The sequence below is a fragment of the Mobula birostris genome, chromosome 1 (assembly GCF_030028105.1).
Source record: "Mobula birostris isolate sMobBir1 chromosome 1, sMobBir1.hap1, whole genome shotgun sequence".
NCBI lineage: Eukaryota > Metazoa > Chordata > Chondrichthyes > Myliobatiformes > Myliobatidae > Mobula > Mobula birostris.
The window spans coordinates 66,633,696-66,661,653 of NC_092370.1; the positions used below are offsets into that span (position 1 = coordinate 66,633,696).

The 27,958-nt window shown below is 42.2% G+C and overlaps 2 protein-coding genes across 6 annotated transcripts in view; one reads left to right on the forward strand and one right to left on the reverse strand.

The window, feature by feature from the left end:
* Nucleotides 1–3,767, forward strand: part of LOC140196708 (transcription factor E2F5-like) — a 61,544-nt gene extending 57,777 nt beyond the window's left edge. The window contains exon 11 of the transcript XR_011885789.1: nucleotides 2,374–3,767. The gene's annotated coding sequence lies outside the window, so the exon portion shown is untranslated. The remainder of the gene's footprint in view (nucleotides 1–2,373) is intronic.
* The window catches only part of LOC140196724 (ribosomal biogenesis factor-like), a 79,162-nt gene that overhangs the window by 16,964 nt on the left and 34,240 nt on the right, over nucleotides 1–27,958 (reverse strand). The window contains exons 2-3 of one of the 5 annotated variants that reach the window (XM_072256412.1): nucleotides 4,966–5,043; nucleotides 2,425–2,611 (exon numbers count right to left, since the gene is read on the reverse strand). The exons of 2 other annotated variants lie outside the window; for them this stretch is intronic. The gene's annotated coding sequence lies outside the window, so the exon portion shown is untranslated. Of the gene's footprint in view, nucleotides 1–2,424; nucleotides 2,612–4,965; nucleotides 5,044–27,958 lie in introns of those variants that run through there. 2 more of the 5 variants (XM_072256422.1, XM_072256430.1) reach the window with 2 other exon arrangements.

A 27,958-nucleotide genomic window follows, 5' to 3' on the forward strand; every position in this document is an offset into this window, starting at 1 on the left:
CTAGTTGCTTGACAGAAATAATATTCCGATACTCCACTGTAATATTTAAAACATACACAGAAATTCTACTCGTCTAAATAGATCACAGACCGGAGTAGAATTAGGTTATTTGGCCCATCAAGTCTGCTCCACCATTCATTCATGGTTCATCCTTCTTTTCCCCCTCCTCAGCCCCACTGCCTGGCCTTCTCCCCGTAACCTTTGGTGCCATGGCCAATCAAGAACCTATCAATCTCCACCTTAAATACACCCAACATCCTGGCCTCCACAGCTGCCTGTGGTACCAATTTCCACAAATTCACCACCCTCTGGCTAAAGAAATTAATCCACATCTCTATTTTAAATGGAATCCCCTCTATCCTGAGGCTGTGACCTCACATCCTAGACTCCCCCACCATGGGAATCATCCTTTCCAAATCTACTCTGTCCAGGCCTTTCAACATTTGAAAGATTTCCATGAGATCCACCCTTACCCTTCTAAATTCCAACGAGTACGGATCCAGAGCCATCAAACATTCCTCATATGATATGCTTTCATTCCCAGAATCATCGTTGTGAACCTCACCAGAACCCTCTTCAATGCCAGCACATCTTAGATAAGGAGCCCAAAACTGTCCACAATACTCAAGGTGAGACCTCACCAGCGCTTTGTAAAGTCTCAGCATCACATCCCTGCACTTATATTACAGACCGCTTGAAATGAATGCTAACATTGCAGTTGCCTTCCTTACCACCAACTCAACCTGCAAGTTAACCTTTAAAGTGTCCTGCATAAGGACTCCCAAGTCCCTTTGCATTGCGAGTTTTGGATTTTCTCCCCGTTTGGAATAGTCCGCACATTTATTTCTTCTACCAAAGTGCATGATCATGCATTTTCCAACATTATATTTCATTTGCCACTTTCTTGCCCATTCTCCTAATCTGTCTAAGTCTTTCTGCATCCTACCCATTTCCTCAACACCACCTGCCCCTCCACCAATCTTCGTATCATTTGCAAACTTGGCAACAAAGCCATCTATTCCATCATCTGAATCATTTATATACAGCATAAAAAGAAGTGGTCCTAACACCAACCCCTGTGGAACACCACTAGTCACTAGGTGCCAACCAGAAAAAGATCCTTTTATGCCCACTCACTGCCTGCTACCAATCAGCCAATGCTGTAATCATGCTAGTAGCTTTCCTGTAATACCATGGGCTCTTAATTTGGTAAGCAGCCTTGTGTGTGGCACTTTGTCAAAGCCCTTCTGAAAATCCAAATATACAACATTCTCTGCATCCCCTGTATCTATCCTACACGTAATCTCCTCAAAGAATTCCAACAGGTTCGTCAGGCAGGGTTTTCCCTTAAGGAAACCATGCTGACTTTGTCCTGACTTGTCTTGTGTCACCAGGTATTCCATAACTTCATCCTTAACAATTGACTTCCAACATCCTCTGAACTACTGAGATCAGGCTAACTGGTCTATAGTTTCCTTTCTGCTGTTTATAGGTTCTTGATTAGTAAGGGTGTCAAAGGTTACAGAGAGAACACAGGAGATTCAGATTGACAGGGAAAAATAAATCAGCCATGACTGAGTAGACTTGATGGGCTAAGTGGCCAGATTCTGCTGTCTTATAGGTTGTGGGGTGAGAGTTCTTTAAAGTGTTCAGACAGTCCCTTCAATTTGACACACTCATTTTGCATAAGGAATGTTAACTTGATACAATGCGATGGAATGAGAATAAGATTATCTTTCAAAGTGCACTTCATTAAGTTAAAGCAAAAATACCACTTTTATGTAGGATTCCAAATTGCATTAAGATTTGCTAAATACTAATTTATGAAAGGATTGCGAAATGAATCAGCTGTCAGAAGAAATGGCTGAAGTATGCACAATCACAATTTTTGTAACACAATCAAGAGAAAATCTGCAGATGCTGAAAATCAAAGTAACACACACAAAATGCCGGAGGAATTAGGCAAGCCTGGCATCATAGACACTGTCTGGTCTGCTGAGTTCCTCCGGCATTTTGCAATTAACAATTTTTGTAAGACAATTGGATAGGTACATAATAGAGAAAAAATATTAAACGCAGATAAATGGGGCTAGATTGGATGGAGGGATATTGGTGGGCACGGACCAGTTTCCGTACTAACTGTTGAGGGTGAGGTTCACATCCCCGGCAGTATGCAAAAAAAAAGTCGTGTCCAATTTTCTAAGAGTTACATTTACACAAAATGGACGTGGTTAAAATGCAAAAGAGATGATAGAAGGGGTCAGATAATTCCATTTATATAAAATAATTGTCTAATCTGATCGCATGCCAATCTAAATGAGCTTGAAGGAACTGGTTAATACTTTCACCACAGACCGCCGCTTTCCTTGGCAGATTCTGTGGGCAACGCCACCAAGTCCCTGTGGTTTCCCGACGTTTACTGACCCTGGCTCCTACCAGTCGCTGAGTGAAACCGTGACGGGACGATGACAACGACCTCGGCTCCTCGCAGCAGGATGAACTGGACCGACCGGTGCACCGCCCGGCCCCGGCCCCAACCACCAACTCTTCGTGTCACACACTGTGCGCCGCGCACCACAGAAAAGCCCCCAGCGTGGGACTGCCCGGAATACTGCCAGTACCGAGGAGAAAAATTGGCAGGAAAGGATCAGCAATACCTGGCGCCAGGGTAGTTAATTGTACACATTGTGACAAGATACAAGACTTCTAATTTTTAAATTTGTATCAATTTATTTATAATTGTATGAAAACGGGCCATTCAACCCTACCAGATAATACTGACTTGCAATAAACAGTTTGCTGGGAGAACTCGGCAGGTCGAGCAGGCTCTGTGGGAAGGAAAGGACTGAGAGTGGAGAGGCGAGATAGAATTGGACGATTTATTATTGTATTATCGAGATCAGTGAAAAGTGTGTCTTGCTTACTGTTCATACAGATCAGATCATTACACAGTGCATTGAGGTAAAACAACACAATGCAGAATAAAGTAACCGATACAGAGAAAGTGCAGTGCAGGGAAACAGTAAGGTGCAAAAGATCGAGAAGGGAGATGGCGAGAAAGGATTCTAAGGTGATCGATAGACTGAGGTGAGGTGTAGGACGTACTGGCTTGCAATTCATGCTTGTGAGCCTCACATCTCCAGAGACCTGCATTCAGTTGTGACCTCCATCACTGTGGATGGAGTTTAGACAGTAACCGTGAGCAGGTACATATTCTCTAGATGCTTCAGTTTCCTCTCACGTCAAAAGTGTGTAGGGGTGTTAATTGGTCATTGTAAAATGGCCCTAGTGTAGGTGAGAGCAGGGACTTGGGGTGAGGTGATGGGTTTATGGGGAGAATAAAATGTGTTTGGATAGCATTTGGGTAAATATCTCCTTGATGTTTGTCATCAACCCAATGGGCCTATTTCCATGTTGAGTTCTGATGATGAATCTTTGATCAGATATGTTCACTCTATTTTTCTCTCTCCACTGATGTCAGGAAATCTACCATTTTTAACCACTCTAGTCAATGTGTGATAAAAATTTGTTGTAAATTCTCAAGAAGTTAAGCAGCAAGATAAGCAGCTAACTGTTCAGATGCCTGCTGAACCCCAGTAGTCACCAGTCTCCAGGTAGAATATGCTACATGCCTCTGCCTTCTGTGGGCAAGCTAATTATGAATCCACACAGCCAAGTTACCCTGGAGCCCATGCTTCCTGACTTTCTGAATGAACCAACCATAGGGATCTTTGTCAAATGCTTTGCTAAAATCCATATACACTATATAAACAACTCTACCTTCACAAACTTGTTTTGTCACTTTCTCACAGAATTCAATCAGGTTCATGAGGCATGACCTGACCCTCACAAATCATGCTGATTGTTCCTGATCAGACTACGCTTCTCCAAATGCTCATTAAGTCCTGTCTCTAAGAATCTGCCCCAATTGGGTATAATTCATTGGTAATTCATTCATAATTCATAACTCATTGGTCTATGATTCCCAGGATCATCCCTATCACCTTTCTTGTACAGGGGAATAGCATTTGCCACCCTACAATCATCTGGTATTTCTCCTGTGGCCTATGAGGATGCAAAGATCATTGCCAAAGGTGTAGCAATCTCTTCCCTCACCTCCCATGGTAACCCATCTAGCCCTGGGGACTTTTAACAATCCTAATGTTTTTCAAAGGTACCAACACGTCCTCTTTCTTGACGTCGACATGTTCCAGCAAAACAGCTTGTTTGACACTGTCCTTACATTTGTCAAGGTCCCTCTCACTGATGAATACTGAAGTAAAGTATTCATTAAGGACTGCCCCTACCTCCCCTAACTCCAGGCACATGTTTCATTCTTTACCCTGATCCTCATTCTAATCATCCTCCTCTTCACGTTGGTGTAGAAAGCCTTGGAGTTTACCTTTATCATACTTGCCAAGGCCTTCTCATCTACCCTTCTAGCTCTCCTAAGTCTATTCTTAAACCTCCTTTATGGCTACCTTTTAACTCTCCAGAGCCCTTTCTGATCCTTGCATCCTAAACCTTCTTTCTTCCTTTTGATGAGATGTTCCACATCTATGGTCGACCATGGTTCCTTCACCTTTCGCTGACTTAGTGGGACAAACCTATCCAGAATCCCATGGAAGTGCTCCCTAAACAACCTCCACATTTTTATTCTGCACTTCCCTGAGTACTTAAGCTTCCAATTTACGCTCCCAAGTTCCTGCCTTATAGCATCATAATTCACCCTCCCCTAACTAAATACTTTCCCATACCATCTGTTCCTATCACTGTCCCAAGGCTAAAAAAATAAATAAGTAAAAGTTTCTGCAAAAAAACAATGACAAATCAATCAGGTAATGTTCTGCACTTGATGTTCTTGAGGCTTTGTGAGAAAAGGACATACCAATCCTATTGGGTGACTCCTGAGTATGGCAAAACTCTTCATCACCATAATTTTAAAACAAGCAATGCCATGCTTACCAGTTTATAAAATCTTATTGGATCCTTCAAGCACAGTTGGAATCATAATACCACATTATCCATCTTCTGGAATTACATCTGTCAACACAGAGATGCAATGGTTATGTCAGAGTTCATCACAAATAACTGTGTGCTCTGGCTGTTCCCTGGAGACAAACATTAACTCCTGCTGAAAGATGTACTTTGGATAAAGAATTTCAGTCTACCTCACCAACTGACTGAACCCTCCAGAACATAGCTGCCAGACTGAGTCTGTGGCAGTTGCTGCTATTGGTAAATCTCAGATAGTGAAGAGGAGGAATAGAAAAGTGATATGGATCGGCTGGTTGAGTGGTGTCACAATAAAAATCTCACACTTATGTCAGCAAGACCAGGAAATTGATTGTGGGCCCTAGGGAGTGGAGGTCAGGAGAACGCGCACCAGTCATTGCAGGGTTCGCAGTGGATTGGGTAAGCAGCTTTATGTTTCTGTACGTCAACATCTCAGAGGATCTATTTTGGGCCCAACAAATTGATGCACTTATGAAGAAGGCATGTCAACAACTCTGCTTCATTTGAGGAGATTTGGTATGTCACCGAAGGCTCTTACAAGTGTCTACAGATGTGGAGTGGGCTAGAATATACTAACAAATCACTTGTTGCTTTCTAACATGCAGAGATATCGTCCTCCACAGTGATACATCTCTGAGAGGTTTGTTGTCCTCTTTCCTTTTTCAAGTTAACCGTGTATTCGAGGTTCATAATCAGTTGAATGCTGTCTTTACATTCAGTAGCCACTTTATTAGGTTCCATAAGACCATATGGCATAGGAGTAGAATTAGGCCTTTTGGCCCATTGAGTCTGCTTTGCCATTCCATCATAACTGATTTATTATCCCTCTCAACCCCACCTGTACACCTGCTCATTAATACAAATATATAATCAACCAATCATGACAGCAACTCAATGCATAAAACATGGTCAAGAGATTCAGTTGTTGTTCAGACCAAACATCAGAATGGGGAAGAAGTGAGATCTAAGAGACTTTAATTGTGGAATAATTGTTGGTGTTTTGCACTTTGGCTTTAGAGGAACACTGGCTGTATTTATAGGTATTTGTGTATGGTTGAATGATAATTAAACTTGAACTTGGTGCAGACCAGGTAGTTTAAGTATCTCAGAAACTGCCCATATCTCAGGATTTTCATGCACAACAGTATCCAGAATTTACAAAAAAAGGTGCAAAAACAAAAAAAAATCCAGTGAGTGGCAGTTCTGTGAGCAAAAGTGCCCTGTTATTGAGGGAGGTCAGAGTAGAACGACTGGACTATTTCAAGCTGATGGGAAGGTGACAGTAACTCAAACAACCAGGCATTACAACAGTGGTGTGCAGGGGAAAGAGCATCTCTGAATGCACAACACATCAGACCTTGAAGTGGATGGGCTACAGCAGCAGGTGACCATGAATGTACACTCAGTGGTCACTTTATCAGGTGTAAGAGGTATGTAATGAAGTGGCTACTGCGTGTATATTGGGATGTTATGTCTCGCTTCACCACCTTTAGAATCCATTTGGATTAACAACTTAATGAGGTCTGGAACTATAATATTCTAACAGGCCAACTGAGCATCAGTTGTGCAAGTTGTAATTGACTGACAATGCCTTTCATCACCCATTGAAAGCTGGCTGCTGGGATGGTAATTAATCTGAGATTTGCTTTGCATTTTCTGGCCAAAGCAATTACAATACAGGATAGATGCCAGTATTGAAGCTGTACTGGAACTGCTTGGCATCTGTCTCTGGGTCAGAAATATGTAGCTCCAAATCCAGCATGGCATTACTCTAAATAGCATTCACAGATAAAATGAATCAAACTAGTTAAAGACTGCTCTCCATTATGGTGGGAACTTCAGCAGAAGGGTGAAAAGAATCATCCTATTGGATCATCCTCATGTAGGGAGTTGAATAGGAAGCTGAAAAGCAGGACCTCCTCCAGGGCAGTAATCTCTGGATTGCTGTGAGGATAAGAACAAGGTGATTTGGTAGGTGAATGTGTGGCTAAGGAACTGATGCAGGGGGCAGAGCTTCAGATTTCTGGATCATTGGGATCTCTTCTGGGGAAGGAATGACCTGTACAAAAAGGACAAATTACACTTGAAGCCAAGGGAGACCAATATCCTTGCTGGCCGGTTTGTTAGAGCTGTTGGAAAGACTTTAAACTAATTTGGCAGGTTGATAGGAACCAGAATGATAGGGCTATGATGGGTCAGTTGGTATACAAGTACATGAAATGCATAGTGAGAGTATGAGGAAGGACAGGCACGTCATAGGGCAAAATTGCAGCCAGTGGAATGAGTTGAAGTGTAACATGGGGGAAAAATCTAAAAGGGTGATGAATAAAGGAGTGAAGGTTTTATATGTGAATGTACACGGTATAAGGAATAAGGTAGATCTCAAATAGAGATTGGCAGGTATGGTCTGTGCATCATTGAGTCATGGCTGAAAGAAGAAAGGGGAGAAGGTGCTCCTGCACAGGATCGAAAGAAGCTACAGAAAGTTGTTCAATTAGTCAGCTCCATCTTGGGTACTAGCCTCCATAGTATCCAAGACATCATCAAGGAACAGTGCCTCAGAATGGCAACATCCATTATTAAAGATGCCCATCAACCGGGGCATGACCTCTTCACACTGTTACCATCAGAATGGATGTACAGAAGCTTGAAGGCACATACTCAGCGATTCAGGAACAGCTTCCTTTCCTCTGCTATCTGATGACATTGAACCCATGAACACTACCTCACCTTTTATTCATATTGTACCATATAGCCTACATTATAATAAAGGACTACTTTATGTTTTAGTAACACATCGTTGCATGCGCTATTAGGTCCGTATTGACCTGTACGTGTGCGCCAAGTTTGGACTCTACAGTAAAGAACCATGAAACTTAGCTCCCGTCTCCTGAGTTTTTATTAATAACATAGTTGTGTAAACAGGCCACATACACAACAAATTGGCGATGAGGTTAATGAACCTACATCTTATCAGAACGCCGTGTTTTAGTTGATAATGGCACTCAGAGGAAGAGCGCAAGGAACGAGCAAGGGAGCAGGAGTAGGAGGCAGAGTGAGACCACGAGTCTGAAAGGAAGCGGGAGCACAGCCGGGGTCGGGAACGTCGGGAGACCAAGAGACACAGTTGGAGCCGCAGCACGTCCAGGTGAGACCACAGCCGGTGCTGACCCCCAGGGGCTGAGGGTCTGCCTGCCCCAGAAGGGAGATAACAAGGAGCAACACATGCATCTAGATGGAGTGCACTGGTGGCGTGAGTCAAAAAGAAAACAAGGGGAAAACGGGGCTAAACTAACATAACAAAGACGGCAATGATTGGAACCATTACAGCATTTGATAGTGGCATTAAAGACTGGGCAACTTACATTGAGAGAGTGGAGTTATATTGTGAGGTTAACGGTGTTAATGATGAAAAGAAAGCCAGCGTCTTACTCAGTATTATGGGAGCAAAAACATACGGGCTGCTACGGAGCTTGTTAACCCCTGAAAAGCCGGTTGACAAAACATTCAAGCAAATAGTAGACACTCTCCAACAGCATTTAAACCCCAAACCAATGGTCATTGCTGAAAGATTTAAATTTCACAATCAGAATCAGAGCAAAAATGAAAGCATTTCTGAATATTGTGCTGAATTGCGCAAATTATCAGAACATTGTCAATTTGGAGCTGGTTTATCGGATGCATTGAGGGACACGTTAGTGTGTGGCACACACTGTGAAACCACACAGAAGAAGTTCCTGGGTGAAAAAGAGCTTACATTAGAGAAGGAGCTGAACATTTCAATATCAACAGAAACAGCAGCACGGGGTGCTTCAGAGATACAACAAAAATCTCTGGAATATGCTACGAATAAAATGTCACTGAACAGAAATGAAGGAAAGAAATGTTACCGTTGTGGGAACATGTCACATGACCCTGATGACTGTTGGTTTAAAGACAAGGAATGCAGAAACTGTGGTAAACAGGGCCACATTGGCAGGGTATGCAAAGCTAGTAAACAGCAGAAAAAGGACAAAATACAGAGAAACAAGAAACCCCAGAAAGGAAAATCCAACAATGTTTACAAAATGGAAGAAAGCAGTTCTGATGAAAACAAACTCCGATGAAAGTGAATTGTCTTGTCTGTAACTTCACAGCGTGAAAGAGACAGATGATCGAAGAGTAATATGGATCATTCCACAAGTGGCAGGTGTGAGACTGAAAATGGAGTTGGACACAGGCTCAGCTTTAACAGTGATCCCTGTACACGACTACAAACGTCTGTTTTCTCACCTACCCCTGAAACAAACTAAACTACTGCTAAAGACTTACACAGGACAGAAAGTGCGTCCCAAAGGTAAAATTAAAGTGACAGTGACCTACGGAGACAAAACACAGCAGCTGAACATCTATGTACTAAAAAATGGAGGACCACTGTCGCTGGGACGTGAATGGCTCAGGAAAATCCATTTGGATTGGCACACCATCAAGGCACTAGATGTGTCAACAAAGGAGGGCAGCTCGGTGGGGAAGACATCCACAGCTCTCCTCTCACCCATTGTCGACTTTTACAATGACGAAAAGGAACTAGACAGCGTTGACAATGAGGACGAACGCAGTATCCGTGGCTGTGACTTGGATGAAGATACAGAGGATGCAAGTGAGACAGATATTGCAAATAAGCAGGATGATGAAGACTACCTGGAAGTAAAAGAGCAGATGTACCAGGAGAAATTGACATCTCTCAAAAGACAGCTACAGCAGTTACAGGAAGGCACTTTGCAGGAGTATCAGAAAAGGATGAAGAAACTAGATCAACAACACAAGGAAAGGATATGAAATGCAGAGCTTTTTCTGCAACTGGAGACAGAACAAGTGGAAAGGAATTATATTAAAGAGAAGAAAGCAGCAGTGAAGGAATTTGAAGATAAAAAGATCGAGTTAGAAGAAAAGAAAAAGATGATTGAGAACGAGAGGCTAACAATGGAACTCAAGCCAATAATGACTAGGAAACTAAAAAGGAGACCTAATGACCCTGGTCCAATTACAGACAGAAGATGAGAACCTGCACCTGCTCAGTTAAATTACTTGTTAACAGATGAACAGATAATGGATGATCTGCCATCTCTCAATAAGCTTAAATCTCCGAAAAGACCAACATCTCTGTCTTCTCCTGAGCATCTTCCCAGCACTCCTGCTGAATCACCGGCACAGAGATATGAAGCATGAATAGAAGAGAGAAAGTTATATTACGATAAGAGGTGGTATCTTATTTATTTGGAATCTAAGGAGAATACGAAGATTGGCTATATAATTAGCTCAGTTGGAACAAATGAGATATGGGTAAGGAAGACAAGTGGTAGCACAAAGATGCGTATATGTCTAGGACAGCTGCACAGAGGAGTCTTCATTATACAGAGGTGATCTGCTGCCTAGAACTCTTAGCAAGTTGAAGGCGCACATCTTCTTAACTCCCTTTGCTCAGATGTCAACTTTTCATGACTTTTATATGGAAATCTGTATTAAAACAAACAAGTTTATTGACAGACTGAAGAACACACTATTTGAAGACACTTTCCAATGCTGTCTCAGTTTTGATGATTGTACATATTTTTAAGAATAACATTCACCTTTTCACGGATTTCACTTTGCTTTTGTCATCTTTGCAAGATGGAGGTGACTACTCTTTATGGCTGGAACCTGCCAATTTGTGGATTGTTTAATTTATTCCAGACAATAGAGTGAAGACCTATTTGCTTCAGTGCCAGACAATCTAGAGAAGACCCCCCCCCCACCCCACCCCACCAGAGACATGAGTTATAAATGGGTCTTAGGCCAAAAGTAAAAAAAAGGCTTGTTTTAATTTGATATTATTACATTACTTTGTTATAATTTGATATTATTAAGATGCTAAGTAAACAAATGGTAGGCGTTTGTATGTTAAGGGTAAACATATTTGTTCAACATAATACCCCAGTTAAAAAGAACAGTTGATGCACTATTAAAATAAAAGGGGAGGCGTGTTCCATATAGCCTACATTATAATAAGGGACTACTTTATGTTTTAGTAACACATCGTTGCATCGCTATTAGGCACGTATTGAGAATGTGCTATTAGGCGTGTATTGATCTGTACGTGTGTGCCAAGTTCGGACTCTACCAGTAAAGAACCGTGAAACTTAGCTCCCGCCTCCCGCGTTTTTATTGATAACATAGTTGTGTAAACAGGCCACATACACAACACATATTGTCTCTGTTTTGCACTCTTTTTAATCTAACTATTTAATATACACTTGTTACTTGTTACATACACCTGTTAGGGTGCATTCTTCAGTTATCTTATAAGGTAACCATAGCCTTCAGCCAGGAGCAGATGTCATCAGGTTGTTCCCAACCTTCACCGAGTCTTTCGACCCTTAACCACGACACCCTCCACTTGGTGGGCCGGCAGTGGTGGCCAAATCACTGCCCATCTGCTCCTGGCTTCCAGCTCCCCTCCTCTCACCTACTCCAAATCTAACAGGAGGCTCATTCTGCCTCTTCCTCCATCCTACAAGCTGCTTGTTTTTTGCTCCTTTCATCCAGGCCCAGATCTGACAGCTACTGCCATGCTGATTTGGCTGGGAAACCTCTGCAGCCGATCTCCACAGGGAACAACCATGCCTGCCATCCCTGGTCTTTACACTCCTGCACTAAGGGCTGGTACTTCAAGGCCTTTCTCTCGTGAACCTCTTCCCATCCTTCCTCCCACGGCACAGTCAGCTTAACGAGAAGTATTTTCTTGTCTTCAGTTGACCACAGTACAATGTCTGGGCGTAGGGTTGTGTGCACCACATCCGGGAACTGCAAGCTCCTTCCCACTTCGACCCTCATCTTCCAGGACCTGGCCATTAGCAGCAGATTGGGCTTTGGTTGTTTGGTTATGAAAGGCCTAGCTCCCTCTTTGATGAAGGTGATGGCCTTCCTCAAATCTGTGCCAGCCATCCTCTTCTTGCATCTATCCCGCTCTAGTGCATCAGCAAGACCCAGAAGCACCTTACCATGGTGCCACCCATATCGTCCTTGAGTTAGAGCTGTTTCATACCCGGACAGTGTATGAGCCAGTGTCCCCTTTTGACCAGAGCTTACAGTTCGGGTCCTCTCTCATCCCCCATGTGTACAGGTGTAATGGTGAAGGAAGGGTGTCATACACGGATCGCAAGAGGAAGGAAATACAGAAGGGCTCCAGTCTCCATAACTCTGCCTATGAGATCTTGCGCTGAGGCAGATCCCATTTTGTCCAGGCACCCTGGGACCCTTGTTCCACTGCCTTTGAAATCCGCTTCTCTTCCTCACAGATCCGTACTTCTGCCTGTATCATGTCTCACCTGTTCCTTATGCTTGTGTTTCCCCACTGCTGGAAGTGAACTGAGCCGAGGCCTTGCCGTCCGACACAGGGGTTGCCAATGATATCTCGCAGCTAAAGAGAACACACTGCCTCCTCCACAGCTGCGTTGGCTGCCCACTTGCGCCCAGATCTGGTTGTAACACCAGCTTGCCTTACCAAGACATCATTGGAATCTCTCAGGCTTAATAAAGCTCTGCATTTTGCCACCTTGAATTCCTCCACAACAGATGACAGGGGAAGCTGCAGTTGCCCAGAACGAATGTAGAGGCCCACTGAAGAGAAGCTTGGGGGAACTCCCAACCACCTCCACAGGTGCTTGTTGGTTCTCCTCTCGATGCCCTCTATGGCAGTCATGGGGAACTCATAAAGTGTGAAGAGCCAGAGAAGCCTGTGCAGAATGCCATATTGGTACGGTCAGGTCTTGAATTTACTGGGAAGTCTGGATTTGTCGATCTTCTTCAGCCATTCGTCTGTCTGCTTCACAGCATTGGTGACATTGGCCCCATCTGTCAGTGACACATTAAGCCACTTCCCCAAGCATTTTATCTGGTTATCTTCGATAGAAGGGATGACCTCACCCTGAGCTTGGAGGCTAAACTTGCTAGTAACATTTCCCTTTTTGATCACCATGTACCTGGACTTCTTGGCCTTGAAGGACATCCTTGCCCAAGTGGCTACATTACTCAGGGTTTCCAATATCCATCTTGCTCGGACATGTGACACAGTTGTTATAGTGATGTTGTCCATGAATCCTCGTAGAGCCGGCTGAACAATGCCTGACTCCAGTGTCGGGCTGCGGGTGACATTTTCTTCTGCTGATAATAGGAGGTTCATTCCCATAACAAATAGAATGGAGGAGATGGTGCACCCTGTTGGAATCCCCTTCTGGAGGTCCTGCCAACTAGTTGTGAAATGGGCTGATGTAAATCTAAGTTTGAATCCTCCTAGGTAGCTGGTGATCATGTCTCGAATAGCCACTGGGATGTAGTAGTGGTCGAGTCCTTCTAGGATGATATCATGTGGAATAGACCCGTAGGCATTCGCGAGGTCTAACCAGACAACTGTTAGGTCGCCTTTTTTCTGTTTGGCCTCACGGATCAAATGGCTAATCATTGAGGTGTGTTCCAGACACCCCGAAAAGCCTGGAATATCGCCTTTCCGGATGGATGTGTTGATACAGCGGTTCTGCGTCATGTAAGAAGTCAGCCTTCTTGCGAGCACAGAAAGGAAAATCTTACATTCCACATCCAGGAGAGAAATTGTCCTATACTGGGTAATTGTGGAAGAAACCTCTTCCTTTGGAGTAAAGCATCCTGCTGCCAATTTCCAACTTGATGGAATAGTACCTTTGGCACAGATCTTTCTCATGACCTTCCACAGCCTCTGAAGAAGTTTTGGGCATTTCTTTTACACCTTATTAGGTATGCTGCTTGGGCCTGGGGCAGCTAATGCTTTAACGTAATTGACTTATTTATATTCTATATTATCATGTATTGCATTGTATTGCTGCTGCTAAGTTAACATTTCACAATATAGGCCAGTGAATTTAAACCTGATTCTGATATGTACGTTTGTAACAATAGGCCAATTCCATTTCTACATTCATGTGGTTTTATGTGAGCTATGTAGTTCTAATATCATAATTACTCACAAAGAATTCATTTTAAGTACTGGGATTTAAATTAGAATTGTTGTGTTAATATTAGTGCATGATTCTATTTTCGTACATCCCTGATCTTAATCTGTAATTATTTGGAAATCCTGATACTGTAATAGCAGCTGTGTACTCTGCAATAAATAATACCTTCATACTTTATTTTTGTAACTGATTGTCCCATTTCTTGAAATTAATACTTTTCAGCCTGATTTTAATAAGCCGCCAGATTTTTTACTATCCATCAGATATAGATTGAGAGATTCAATATTATTTCCATTATATATATTAACAATAAAACAAGTCAGCCACTGACTTCCCACATTATTTTGTATGTAAAGGCATGTGTTTTTCATTGCAATTCAAGGGTAATTTCAGGTAGAGGATTTTGTGTTGATTCTAATAATTAAATTAAGAAAGTACTTCATTTGTAACATTGCCCACTTTGTAGAAATGTAACTGCACAGACTGGAAAGAACATATTCAGTAAATATAGTTTTTTTCATAAATTGGTGCATTATTGTCACAGGTACTGAGGTATAGTGAAAACATGTATACCATCCATACAGATCATTTCATTACAATAGTACATTAAGGTAGTTCAAGGTAAAAAAAAAAGTGCAGGTAGACTATAATGTGCAAAGACAATAACAAGGTAGGTTGTTATGTTAAGAATCCATCTGATACTAGTAGACTCATCAATAGTTATTTTACAGCAGGATAGAAGCTGTCCTTGAGCCTGTTGATACATGTTTTAAGGCTTTTGTATCTCCTGCCCAGTGAAGAAGAGAGGATGTCCAGTGTGGCGGGGGTCATTGATTATGTTGGCTGCTTTATCAAGGCAGTGAGAATTATAGAGAGAGTCCATTGAGGGGAGGCTGGTTTCTGTGATGTTTTAAACTGTATTCACAACTCTTTACAGTCTCTTGCAGTTATGAGCAGAGAAGCTGTCATACCAAGCTGTAATGCATCCAGATAGGATGCTTTCTATGGAAGGGTCATAGAGGATGTACCAAATTTCTTAAGCCTCCTGAGGAAGTAGAGAAGCTGGTGAGCTTTCTTAGCCAAGGCATCTACATGGTCCGATCAGAACAGTCTACTAATGATGTTCACTCCTGAGAACTTTTAAGTTCTCAATCCTCTCAACCTCAGCACCATTGATATAAACTGGAGCCTATACATTGCCCTCCTTCCTGATGTCAAGGAGCAGGTGAAGGGAAGAATAAAGTGGAATTGGCTTTTGGATGTAGGTTGTTCTATCTTTCGATATTGCAACTGAGATAAATTAATAAACAAATTCAATTGTTTAATTTCACAATGATTTATTGTATAAACGAGCAAAGAGAAAGCCTCAGGACCAGATTGCTCAACTATTATGATAATTCCATTTCATGCACATTCAGCAAAACGAATGTATGATGCAGATAAGTGTTCAGGCTAAGCAGCTAAAGGCAGCATATGCGTATATCTTCTTCTTGACTGTTTTTATTTTCCAAACCTATATTTGGAAAATTCTCCACTATTCTGCAAAGCCACAGTCTATGGCTGAAATCGTTACATCCCCTTAAAGTACATGTCTAATAGTTTAATTAATCTACCAATTCCTTATCTTTTCAATGCAGAGCCACACACTATGCAATATTTTGAAATATCCACTGAATGAAAAATTGTTAATTCTTGCTTTTAGCACCTACTTTCAGTGCTTTGCAGCAAATACAGTATTGTAAAACTCCAAATTCTTCTTGTAATCAAAATACCTTGACACACCAGCTGAGTGGCAAAAAAAAGAGCAAAACAGCACCTCTTCCACCTCAGGGGACTGAAGAGGTTTGGCATGAACCCCCAAATCCTCAAGGCCTTCTACTGGGGCACCATTAACTGGCAGTATCACCACCTGGTATGGGAACTGCACCAACCTTGATCACTGGGCACTGCAGAGAGTGGTACAGTTAGCCCAGCACATCTATGGATGTGAACTTCCCTCCACTGAGGACATTTGAAGCAGCAGGTGCATAAAGGAGGCTTGGAAGATCATTGGAGATACCCATCACTCCAACCATAAACTGTTTCAGCTGCTTCCATCTGGTACAGCTTTAAAGCCAGGACCAACAGGCTACGGAACAGCTTCTTTCTACAAGCCATTAGACTTATAAATTCACATATCTGTACATTGTGACAGAGTGATAATGCAAAGGTTTTTGCTCCCCCACATTGTGGGACTGATGTAACAGTTAAATAAATTCAATCCAATTAAAAAAAAACAAACTTTTCAAATGTGTTATTGTTTCCATTTTATAATTCTCCTTGTGAACAAGAGTTGAAACTTTCAAAAAATAAAGTAATGCAGATCTTGGAAACTGAAAATATAACAAATACTGTATGCTAGAAATATTCATCAGATAAGGCAGCATCAATGGTCAGAGAAACAGAGTGCCATAAAAACATATAAGTCAGAATGATGCATTGCGCAACATTTTACTGTGGAACTTAAAAACTTTTATACTTGTATAGCATTCAAACCATTGAAAAGAATGAAATAAAGTTCTAGATTAGGTGCAATAAAATCTGATAGTCATCTTTGGCAAACTTAAAGTAGCAAAGCTCAAAGATTTATTTCTATAATTACTTTCATTTTATTCCACCAACATTTAAAATGTTGATTATTTTATGCAGTTATTGCTTATACCTCATTGCTGTTATAAATAACCAAAATAAAACATAAATGTTGTCAACATACGTTCTGTGCCAGAATATCTAGAGTAGGACTTTGTTAGTAACAACTTTATTGGGTTTTTTTTTTTTGTTTGATGAAATCAGCAGCCCATCTCCCATTTTAGTTCAAATTAATAAACATTTATATTTGTTTATTTTAAATATACATGTATCTGTTAGGTGTATGAGTTGATCGTTCAGCTGGTTGCTCAGTGAACTTAGTAAAAAAATTATGAATTAATTGTGATGAATGTTTTTATTTGTGAGGAAGTTATTGATAAAAATTATTCATATACATTGGATTATGACTAAATTGGACACATTGGGACCAGTACAGTTTGCCCCACTGAGCTGAACTTTCAGGGAAATAGTTAAAATATATAATAAAGACAAACTACCATTTAACTGAGTAACAAATGATATTATTTAAATGAAATTTAAAAATAAATTAGAACACTACCAAAAGTACTACAGTACTGTAAAACTATGTATTAGTTCCTGATACTTATCAGCAGAGGAATTAATCCAGAACATGCTTACGGGGTGTTAGCTTTCATAAGTCGAGGGATAGAGTTTAAGAGTCGTGATGTAATAATGCAGCTCTATAAAACTCTGGTTAGGCCACACTTGAGAGTACTGTGTCCAGTTCTGGTCACCTCACTATAGGAAGGATGTGGAAGCATTGGAAAGGGTACAGAGGAGATTTACCAGGGTGCTGCCTGGTTTAGAGAGTATGCATTATGATCAGAGATTAAGGGAGCTAGGGCTTTACTTTTTGGAGAGAAGGAGGATGAGGAGAGACATGATAGAGGTGTGCAAGATAATAAGAGGAATAAATAGAGTGGACAGCCAGCGCCTCTTCCCCAGGGCACCACTGCTCAATACAAGAGGAAATGGCTTTAAGGTAAGGGGTGGGAAGTTCAAGGGGGATATTAGAGGAAGGCTTTTTACTCAGAGTGATTAGTATGTGGAATGCACTGCCTGAGTCAATGCTGAAGGCAGATACACTAGTGAAGTTTAACAGACTACTAGACAGGTATATAGAGGAATTTAAGATGGGGGTTTATATGGGAGGCAGGGTTTGAGGGTAGGCACAACATTGTGGACCGAAGGGCCTGTAATGTGCCGTACTATTCTATGTTCTATGCTGCCGTGTTCTTTTGATTGACTATAAATGAACAAAATCAGCACAGAAGCATAGATAATGATCAGCTTTCAAACAATGCTTTTGACGATTACATCCTCCAAATCTTCATTTTCATTGTAACATTCAAGATGATTTTCGATGCTTCAAACTCTTCATTGTTCCTAATTTGCTGAAGTAGCAAAATAGTTTCATTTTCACTCCCAGCTGTTCCTGGCACCACCAAGCCTGAATACTTGAAACCAGTGAGCAAAACAGTTCTGTATTGTCTTACTGCTTAATACTTGCCAACTGTCAGTGACAAAAATCACCACTTTTTGAACACAAATACATGCAAGGGATGCTATTTAAAAATTATTCGCTCTAAACACGGTGTACTGTCTAATGGCCAAATGTTGTGTATGCAACTGACACTAGTTAGAAACTGTTCGACATTTCTCCTGTCCCAATTAAGAGGCATAATGTCCCAAATAAGTGGCCGCTCCAATTAACCACAATCCACTGTATTTACTCAATTTCAGTGTAGTTGTCTCTGACAATGTACACTAGTGGTATCAAGAGACAGACAATGAGCTTTTTCCCCATTGCTCATTGTAAAAGCTGGTGTCTAGGGTGTCTTTGGGCAGAACTGAATGCAGTGCCTGGGTGCCAGTTTCTATTCCAGATCACATTGCATGGAAAAATGTTGACACATGCAACAATAGTTCCCTTGTAGTATGTGGCACTTTAATGTTTCAATTGGACACTTAGTCAGTGACGCAGATAGAACTCTTGGTGAGAAATCAAATTTACATTTTCAAAGTAAATTATAATACTGTTGTTACATCACAGGAAACTGTTCACCGAAAGAGCTAAAATCAGCTTTACCACGAGAAGTAAATTGATTGAGAAATACCAGTCCCTAAGACAAATGTGCAAAGATGCAGATTTTTCACTAGTATTTTAGAATTACATTTCTCAAGATAAAAGTTAATACTTTCTTCTGTAAAGCCAGGTGCCTCTAATTCTGAAACCATAGATATAACTTCTGGTGCCTCTAATTCTAAAACCATAGACAGAACTACCAGCAACAGTGGTGGAGACAGATACGATAGGGTCTTTTAAGAGACTTTTGGATAGGTACATGGAGCTTCGAAAAATAGAAATTACTAGGCTTACCCATAGCCCTCTACGGTAGGGAGATTTTCGCCACAACTTTGTGGGCCGAAGGGCCTGTATTGTGCTGTAGGTTTTCTATGTTTCTGTGTTTCTATATCTGATCAATCTTCAGTCTTTTCCAATGAGAAGTTTACAGACAAAGTAAGAAAAAAATGCTTCTATGAACATATCAGACTCTCAGACATATTTGCAACATTTTAATACATACTGAAGTTCGCAGATGTGAGGGCAGCTTCAACGGAGCTTAAATGATTTTTAACTCGAGATGCAAATTTTGCAGATGCAAAATTATTTAAATAAGCCTTTATGCGTTTGTACCCAGAGTGGTGGCACAGATTTCCTTAAGCAGTCTATGTCACTGTGGCTGCACATTTTGATGTTCGAAGAGAGCAGATGTTGGACTCCCCATTTTTAGATTTAGTAATGACTAACAAGTCAAATAGAGTCAACAGCCCATAAAAGTAGAAACGTTTACCTAATGTTGATAATAATATGATCAAGTAGAAAGTAATGATTGAAAAGGCTAGTAGGCTTCCAGATTTAGTTAAGGATTACTTTCATCTAAAATTTTGGAGACTGTCCACTGTTAAAGCAAAAAGTGACAAAATGGCAGAGAAATAGGTTCAAAATGCAGCTCCAGGATGTATTCTGCAGCTAAGAGCTGGTGATCAGGAGTATTGAGGAACCCTTTGTTAGGAAATATAAAGGAGGCTTGACCAAAAGCACAGCAGTGTGGACAATTTAGCAGTGAGCGATAGCTTTAGTAACCAACACAAAATAAGAGAGAACAGACACTAAACTCACAGGCAACAATGTAACTGGTGCTGGCTGGTTTGAATGAATGGACAGGGATTGTGAATGAGAACTGGGTTTACTGAGTTTAAATAGGCTACAGGTGATGTATTGGAAATGAGAGGCAGGTGACTAGGAGGAGCTTGTATGTGCAAGCCTGACAGGACCACCAACCCCTCTCTCCCCCCACCCACCCAGTCTCCGACTGCCCAGGATGATCCGTATGGGTCTGGTAGAATGCCTTCATGAGCGATAGATCCAAGATGTAACTAGATGGCACAAGATATGTCCTTCAGGCTGTACCCTTCCCGGTCAACCACAATCCAATGTTCAAAGTACATTTATTATCAAAGTATGTATACATTATTCAACCCTAAGATTTGTCTCCCAACAGGCAGCCATGAAACACAGAAACCCAAAATAACCCATTAAAAAAAAAGGCTGTCAAATACACAATGTGCATAGAGGAAAAAATACAAATCATGCAAACAATAATCACAAGCAAATGGCCTTCTGACTGACACCCACACTAGACTGGATAATTTTGAAAACGCGGGTTTCGTATAAAAACGACAGGCATCCACACCAGGCGTTTTTCAAAATACCCCCATCCACATTAGAACAGATATTTGGGCGAATCTCCTCCTACTGGGCATGCACAGGACACACAGAAAACAAGTGAAGAGGAAACGGTATACTATACCTGGTGTGCATTTGTCCAGTTGCAGACTAGAAAAACTTAAAAGGAAATTGCCAAATGAAAGACTAGGTGCACATTTGTCCAGAAACACTTCCTACAGCCATAGTCTCTTCACCGATGAAAGGGACGACACCGACAACTAAATGCAATAAGGCTTGTTACTGGGCAAAAGTGAAATTTGCTGCTACCTCATTCATTTGCCTTTACTTTTGCCATGTCTTTGTGTATTATTTTGCTGTATTTCACATGTGCAATAAAACAACTTATTGGGCAAAAGTGACAAATGCATCTATTGAGCATTTGCACAAGCAATACATTAACAATGTTACACGAGTGTGGCGGTGGACAAACCCAAGTGCAGAACACAGGTGCAGGGGCAGAGTCAGGAGGCGTTATCACCATAGCGATCATGGAATCAGTTTCCAGGAGTCTTTACCCGAAGTCTTGGGTTTGGAGAGAATCCAGGAGCAATGCTAGACTTAGAACTAACAGTCCAAAGAACCATGATATGAAGTTACTCTCACCAGACTCGACCAACAAACTGACAGCTCCTTGTTGTGATCACAGGGTCTTTATCCTGCATTTTCTGATAGAAAGCAGGTGTGTGTAGTTAGTGGAGCCTGGGAATGATTGGAAATTAAACGAGGGGATTGAGGCCCAATTCCTGAGGTAAATTATAAGGTGGGGGATTGCTAGAAGGGACCATGACAAATAAAGCGCCTTGTTAAGTGTATAAAACGTGTCTGCATCAGTGTTATCTTGTCTTTCCATACAATGTTACATTAGGCTGTGACACATCTATTGTCAGATATTGTTGTTGTGGTGTTGGGGGTTGCGTTCAAGAAAACAATGAAATGCTACGTTGCCGCCACCATCTGTTCCGGCATGTCATGACAGCATTTTTAAAATTAGCCTGTTACCCCGTACACACTACAACCGCCAACCAGCGTTTTCAGATTTAAACACTCTGAAGAGTGTTTTAGAAAAGCTCCGTTTTCGGGGGAGGAAAATGCCGTTTCAGTGGACTGAGGGTCAAAACGAAGAGAAAAAGCTTCAGTTACGGATTTATCCGGTCTAGTGTGGACGTAGCCTAAGAGAGTCCATGATCCATAGTTCAGCGCAGAGCCGAGTAAACATAGTAGAGCAGCGTGCTCAACTAGCCCTTCCCTCACCTCAGGCCCTGACACACTGACCTTTTCAATCTGGCTCAGCACCTAAATCAACATCCAATCAGGTTCAATTGCCTCAGTGCACTCTGAGGCCTGCACCCTGCTGCCTCAGTTTGGCTTTTACCCGACCTTTCTGATTCTGCACAGCGCTTTAATCAACCTTGGTGACAGGCCTGCTGCCCTGCCACATTGAATTACCTCCAAGTCCTAAGGGAAATTCCAATCCATTACTTGTGATGATTATTTGCCAGAAAAAGTATGATTAACAAATAATTTGATTTTTTTCTTTGTTTCATTAGCCGGCAGCCAGAAGTCTCTGAGATTCACCAGCACCATCTTGAACCTGAAGGTACTGCACACCTCGTCCACGACAACGTGAATCCAATCAACCAGTAAACTATGTTCACTGAACCACCTTCCAAATGCTAGTTTCCAGAGGTGCAGGCTCAGGTGGGCTGAGTGCTCCGTAAACAATAGGCTTGAGGCAGGGCACGTGGAAGGTAGATGTGATCCTGAGGGACGGTGACAGCTGGAGACAGTAAGTGACTGGATTGATGCAACAGGTAATCTTGAAGGAACGGATGAACTGGGGCGAGAGCTTGTGGAAGTCGGTGTGCAAGAGTAGATTGCGGGTGGACAGCTAGACACCGTCCCCAGGCCAGAGTAGTCTGGCTGGCTTTCAAGAGTGGTTAGCCTGGCATCAATGGGCGCGATTGACTGCTTGGAGGGCCCTCTGTGCCTTCCTCCAAGCACTTCGGCAGCAGCAAAACAGGGCTTCAAATGTGCTGTCCATCAAGGAGAGAGGGTGGTGATTCTTTATGGTGATTTTGTTGAGTCCGCGGTAGTTGGAGCACGGACAAAGACCCCATTTTTTTCTTTGACGAAGAAGAATCTTGCACAGCTGGGGACTGGTATGGATGAATGAAGCACTGCTTCAGTGTAAACATTCATGGCTTGGGTCACAGGAGGAGTGAGAGAGAACAGTTGACCTTGGGGAGGGGTGATGTCCAGGGAGAGGTTAACCACATAGTCATGGGGTCTGTGAGGCAGCAGGGTGCTGGCTTCCGTTTTACTGAAGGAGGTGATGACCAAGTCGTGGTAGTCCTGTGGCAGTTCAGTGAGGTTGAGAGCTTCCTCATTCTCCACAGATTTATGGGGTGAAGACAGCTGAGGCTGCAGGCAGATGGCCCGACGGGTAGGTCCCCAACTCAGCAGTGAACCAAATGACCAGGCAAAGTGAGGATGTGAGTGAAGAGCCATGATTAAACCAAGATGAGAGGAGTGTTGGGTGAGTCGATAAGGAGGAATTGGATGGACTAGCAATGCTCTGATACCCATGCAAGTGCTCTACCCACCACAGACCCCAAGAGAGAAGTGTCAGTGGCTGTGATGCAGAAAGAGTAAGAGATAAGCTTGATAGGCACACAGAGTCTGTTCCAGAAAATGACCTATGTCAGAATCCAGCAAAGACTCCGGTGTGCATAGACTCATCAGGGTGCAGAGGAGGACCGAGAGAGAGTCGGGCTATGGTGCTCGAACAAGAGGCCGTGGTGGAGGGGCAGTAGCTTATGAGATAGAAGGCCACTCGTCTCTATCTGGTGGTGTCATTCTCTCAGACACAGTGGGTATTCGATGTGTGGGTGATCAGCAGTTACACATACATGCTGTTTCTCCACTGACACTCACGTCCTTGGGGGTTTAATGGAGCTCTCCCCAATTGCATGAGTTCTGGAGGCATTGATGATAATGGTCCTGCGGCCTGAAATGGTTCTGGGAACAGAAATGTGGTTCTGGCTGATTATCTGGGGATGCGGGGGGGGGGGAGGGGGGAGGTTATTCCATTAGACACTTGTTAATAAGAGGGCCAGAGTGACAAGGCTTTCAAGGTTGGTGGGCATCTCCCGGATAGATAGCTCGTCCTTCAAGTGCTCCTAGAGGCCAAGATGGGAACAGGCCAAGCACTTCTGCGTTCCAGCCATACTCCACCACGAGGATTCTGAATTCCACGGTGTAACCCAGCACCAAGTGTGACCCTTGATTCAGACAAAGTATCCAATTTGCTGCCCCACTTGCACTTCCAATGCTAGAAAACCCAGCACATCTCAGTGGTGAATTCTTCGCATTTATTGCAAATGGTAGTATTATCGTCCCAGTTAGTGGTGGCCCAGGTCAGAGCTCACCTAGTCAAGAAAAAGATGAAGAAGGCAATTTTGGCTCGGCCCATAGCAGACTGATGGCTGGAGCTCAAAATGTAAGATGCACTGGAACAGGCAGTTGTAGCATTGGGAGAAGGATCCATCAAAGTTCTTTGAGCACCTGAATCCAGGGCTGAAAGGGAGGAGGCTGACTGTTGTGGAGTTGATGTATTGAAACAGCAGGTTGGTTGAGAGTGACAAACAGATCTTCAATAGTTTCCTGCTGCTTTCGGATCGCGTGCTCTGTCAACAGGCAACTTCCTTTCTGCAAGCACATTCTGCTGGGTCAATCACTGGCTTACTCATTCTGTCAGGAAACGTAGAAGAGTCTTGACCCAACTGCAGAGCTACAGAGATGGTTCAGCAGTGAAGAAGACTAATAATAAACTGCAAACAACAAGCCAATGGGGGGGGGGGGTCACAAAACAAAAGAGAGAACAGATATTAGACTCACAGGCAACAAAACAGGAAGCATATTGAATATTAATAACATTTTTTAACAAAGCAGGAAGGAGGTGTTATGCAGGTATCTGAAAACAAAGGCAAAAAGGGAAGTTATACACTTCATCCAGTCCATGCCAGCTCCAAGCATTGTAATCTATTCAGTCCCATTCCCTGTTTTCTTAAATTCTACAACCCATATGACGTACAGAAAGGGGTAGATCATGCACAACAAGCCTAACTGCATTTTTTTTGCTAAGTTAGACATTAAGGGATATTTCACAACTGTTATTCATATGTTCTTCCAGAACACAATTTCCAGATGATAAAATATTACACAAGAGATTTATCATCAAGAATAAAGTTCAAGGAAATGGAAGCAATCTAGAGATCTGGCCAGGAAATTGGCTTTGTGACAGGAGACAGAAAAGTAATAAGGCACCAGCACTCAAAATGGCAGGGAGTCATAAAACCAATGATGGGTAATGGGCCACAATATTTACAACAAACATGAGTAATGGCATTGAAAACTTATGAGTTAATACTGGTTATGATACAAAGGTCATGACATAATAAGCAGCATGAATCGAAATTACAATGAGGCAAAACTATGGTAAACAAACTTAAGCAACACACATCAAAGTTGCTGGTGAACGCAGCAGGCCAGGCAGCATCTCTAGGAAGAGGTGCAATTGACGTTTCAGGCCGAGACCCTTCGTCAGGACTAACTGAAGGAAGGACAGTAAGAGATTTGAAAGTGGGAGGGGAGGGGGAGATCCAAAATGATAGAAGAAAACAGGAGGGGGAGGGATGTGGGCATGCGTGGGCACTGTGGGCACTCCATCCCTCCCCTTCCTGTCTTCTCCTATCATTTTGGATCTCCCCCTCCTCTCCCACTTTCAGATCTCTTACTAACTCTTCCTTCAGTTAGTCCTGACGAAGGGTCTCGGCCTGAAACGTCGACTGTACCTCTTCCTAGAGATGCTGCCTGGCCTGCTGCGTTCACCAGCAACTTTGATGTGTGTTGCTTGAATTTCCAGCATCTGCAGAATTCCTGTTGTAAACAAACTTAAAATGTATCTGGGCTAATCAGACACACAATTAGCCAGAACTTCTTTCAAGTACTCTACAACTTAGGTTCTCAATGTTTTTTTAAAAATTATTTATTTATTTATTTATTTACTCTTTGTACTTAGGCAGTTTGTGTTCTTTTGCACATTGATTGTTTGTCCGTCTTTGAGTGTAGGTTTTCATTGATTCTTTGTATCTACTGTGAATTCCCAAAAGAAAATGAATCTCAAGGTGCTACATGGTGACATATGCTTACTTTGATAATAAATTCACTTTGAACTTTGATATGTGAGACTGCCTACTTTAGAGCTGTAGCAAAGAGCAAATTATAAATGGTGAAAATTTAAAAGCAGCTTAGGTTCAAGCAAACAGAGAGGTTCACAAACATCAGTTGAATTAATAATCCGGTATGAAAAACAATGAAAAAGGCTTTTATACCCGAAATAGAATACAAGGATGTGAAGGTTATGCAAAGGTGACTTTGCCTAGGTGATCAATGAGTAGTACAATCAGTAGTTGTGGATGCCATACCTTAGCAAGGATAGTAGGAATCTATGTGTGAAGGATGAATGGTAAATGCAATGTTAACTTTATCAGAATGATAACTGGACTCCAAGAGTTAAGGTATTTTTGTTTACTTTATCTAGAGATACAGCACAGAAAGGCCCTTCTTGACCAATGAGCCCACGCCACCCATGTGACCAATTAACCTACTAGCTCATAAGTCTTTGGACTGTGGGAGGAAACCGGAGCACCCGGAGGAAACCCACGCAGTCACAGAGAGAACATACAGGTGGCGGTGGGAATTGAACCCAAGTCTGTAATGTTGGAAAGCATTACGCTAACCACCACGCTACTGAGCCGCCTACGGTACAAATGGGAGTGCCTTAGGGATGAGGGATTTCAATTGCAATGTTAGACTAGAGGATCTGGAACCCTTCTCCCTGAAGAAAGACATTTTATTGAAGGGTGTCAGGACTGAGGTAGAGGGGAGTTGCTTCTATTGGTATAAGGATTATGGTGTACAGCCTTAAATTATCAGACAAAAACATAATGGAAAGTTTAAGAAATTCCATCTCCATGCATAAAGTTGGATCTGGAATTTGCTGAGAGAATAGCTAATGGATGTAGTGTCAATCCAGGCTTTGAAAACGGATTTGAACGGGTTCTTGAGGAAATATTTGCAGAACTCTATAGAAAGAGCAGGGTTAGGGACTGATTGGATTGCTGTACGAGGAGGATGTGTAGATTGAATGGACTGCATGTCTCCTGATCTATAATTAATGAGAAAGCTATGTATATTGTACTTAGTTGTATTGAACATTGAGGATGAGTTAGGCAGGTTTAAAAATTAAAAAGAGCAATATTATGGAGAAGTATCTCCTCATACTGGATAGGCAGTTGCAACTTGTTCAAATGTGACAGCACAATGTGCTGAGTGTGACAAACCAGGCAGAAACTAGCTCACATCTTTCAGTCCCTGAAGGGTGGATAATGAGAGTTAAGATGTGGCAGATGCTATGTAGAGTAAAATGTACTGCTGTTCATGATAAGCACTTTACTCTGGTCTGCATGGAAACGCTAGTGAGAACATACCCGGTTTTGCTGATCTGTCTTTCTAATTACACTGGGTATTTCACCACTGATCCGTTACCTTTTGAAAGAAATCAAGAGCTCCCTAAGAGTGGGAAAGTATATAATGTTCTGAATCAAAACGGCCTGACAACACCAAGATGTCCCCTGCTCCCCTGGAGTCATACAGCACTGCAGCTCTGAAACAGGCCCTGCACCCATCCAGCCCTGCCAGCCTGGTCCCATCTCTTGCACCAGGACCATAGCCCTCTGTACTTCACCTATCCATGTATGGTACCTATCCAAACCAACTTCTCTTAAATGTAAGAATTGAAGCTGCATCTACCATTTCCTCTGGCAGCTCATTCCACACCCACAACACCCTTTGTGTGAAGAAATTCCCCTTCAAATTCACCTTAAATATTTCACCTTTCACCCTAAATCTATACCACTGGTCCTGGTCTCACTCAGCCTGAGGGGAAAAAACCTGGATGCTTCACCTTCTCTATACTCCTCATGATTGTGTATACCTCTGTAAGATTTCCCCTCATTCTCCTGTGCTTCAGTGAATAAAGTCCTAACCTATTCAATTTTACCCCACATCTTGGGTCCTCAAGTCCTGGCAACATACTTGTAAATTTTCTCTGCACTCTTTCAAGCTTATTGATATCTTTCCTGTGGGTGGGTGACCAGAACTGCATACAATATTCCAAATTCGGCCACAGCAAAGTCTTAAACAACTTCCACATAACATGCCAACTCCTGTACTTAAAGCCCTAATATATGTAGGTCATTGTGCAAAAAGTTCTCTTTATAACACCATCTACCTGTGATGCCTTTTCAATAAATTATGGACCTGTATATTTAATTCTCTGTTTTATCAGACACCTCCATGCCCTACCATTCATTGCATAATTCTTACCTTGGTTTGTCATCCCAAAGTGCAACACCTCACACTTGTGTGCATT